Source organism: Antechinus flavipes, chromosome 3, assembly GCF_016432865.1.
Source record: "Antechinus flavipes isolate AdamAnt ecotype Samford, QLD, Australia chromosome 3, AdamAnt_v2, whole genome shotgun sequence".
NCBI classification, from domain to species: Eukaryota; Metazoa; Chordata; class Mammalia; order Dasyuromorphia; family Dasyuridae; genus Antechinus; species Antechinus flavipes.
In genome coordinates this window covers 550334051-550336151 of record NC_067400.1, presented here as the reverse complement: position 1 = coordinate 550336151, position 2101 = coordinate 550334051, and the positions used below count along the sequence as shown (strand labels likewise).

General features: G+C 31.6%; 1 pseudogene; it reads right to left on the bottom strand.

Annotated features, from left to right (window-relative positions):
* Window positions 1-597: 597 nt before the first annotated feature.
* LOC127557396 (cyclin-dependent kinase inhibitor 3-like) lies at window positions 598-1289 on the bottom strand (annotated as a pseudogene).
* Window positions 1290-2101: the final 812 nt, after the last annotated feature.

Sequence of the window (2101 nt, the reverse complement as noted above, 5' to 3'; positions counted from 1 at the left end):
CAGGAGTATAATTTAGAAGAGGATACTTCTTTTTTTTCTTAATTGATGCAAAAAGGGATTTTTAAATTAGGCTAAATAATTTTAATTTAGTTAATTCTTAATGCATGTAATTTAATCTAGGTTGGCTAAAATCAAATTAAGATTTTTAAAGGAAACTGACATTAAATAAAATATTAAAGATTAAAAAAGAAAATAAAGTGAAAGATGGGGCAGGATAAAGAGAGAAAAGAATGGACAAATTATATCTCAGAATGTAGACTATTAAAAACAAGTAAATCAGAATCAACAAAAATAGAGAAAAAGGTATCTAGAATAATTTCTCATCTTCATATAGTCAAGCACTACAAATTAATATCAAAGACTAGGGTATTTTCTATTCTTTTTACTAATTAGTACTGTATAGAGGTCATGACAAATATCTAAACAATGTTGAAGACAATTATACAATACAGTATCCTATAAAACTGACAAGGGGACCATTTACAGGAATGATATTTTTTATATTTCTAATACCCCAACTAAGAACCCAAAATGAAAACTGTCAAAAAGCTTTAGGCATATATCTGTATAAGCATTTTTTCATTTGAGTTGGTTATACTAGTAACAGTTTCTAATGATTATATAAAATTTCAGAAAGCATCTTATTAATGTGTAATAAATTGATATCATTCTTTTTCTAGATACAGATCTTAATACTGAGCCTTTGCTGACAGATGTGCAGCCAGTTCATTTTGGAAATCACAAAGATAGTTATATTCCTTTATGGCCTGTATGATCCCAGATCTTTATATATCTTGAAGAGTGCTGATTCCCTTCTGGGGTGTCTATGACAGATACGTCGAGTAGGAAGCAAGCCACTACAAGACAAAATTGCCCAAATCCTGCATAACAATAAATTAAAGTTTTCTGGTTATGTTAAAGACAATCTACAAGCTCCTGTAGTATTCTGCAACATTGGTTCTGCGTTAGAGATATCTCCATCTGGAATGAGATGACAGCAAAAGATGATTCCATGCTACTGATAGAAGTCTAAAAGATTTGGTATTCAGTATTTTCATAGCTCTCTTCTGGTATGGAATACAAATATATCTTATATACTATTCCTTACTTTTTTCAAGTTCTTTTTGGAGATTTCATCTAACATCTTTAAATCTACAACCTAGAAGAGAACATAAATTTAGACACTGAGAACAATTTACAATGAATAAAGGTAGCTATGATACCTAAAATGGAGTCTATTAATTTTCAATTGGTCTTTCATCTGATTAGTCAGACTCATTTGTCTTCATATATTGGACACCTTCATCATCTTCATAGCAAGACTACTAAAATCTGACCTGGGCAAGTCATTTCAATACTCAGGGCTTTATTTCTTCATCTAGAAAACCTTCTATAAGTTCCTTCTAGCTCTAAATTTATGTCTATTATCTTATGTAGGACCATCTCATGTTTTTTCATTCACGTATTTATACAAAAATCATTTAGGAATGTGTAAAGTTGGTTGTTGTAATTCCTGTTCAAAGATGAACAAAATAATACTATGACTTTGGGTTCAAGATACAGTGTATTGGAATGTGGCTGGTCAGACTATTATGAGCTCAGAAAACTCTTCCACAGATCAGGCACAAATAGACCATATAAATATTTGGAGTAGTGATGTAAAATTGTATGTCTCATATTTCCTTTGAGCTACTTCAATTCTGCTTTGCTCATAGAACATAACACCTTCTTTGAGGCAGGCTTTCCATTCTGGACAATTCCATGCCAGTGTCTCTCATGTCTTACAGTCTATTCCAAAGTTCTTCATCTTACACCATCTAGGTGGACATTTCTGGAAACTGTGCTGCCATGGTAAATGAATTTATTCACAGAATTCAAAATGTCTTCATTTATTTTGTAATTGATGTTTCCATGTATGTATCATATGGTGATGGCTGTGGAGAACCTGTCTTTTCTTGGTACTAATTGTCAAGCCAAAATGAGCATAAATGGCCAATAGATGATTTTTTTTTGTGCCTCAGAGACCACATTAAAAGCATAATCATCTGCAAACAAAAATTTACACACAACTATCTCTTCATTTTAGTCTTTGCTTGAAGCC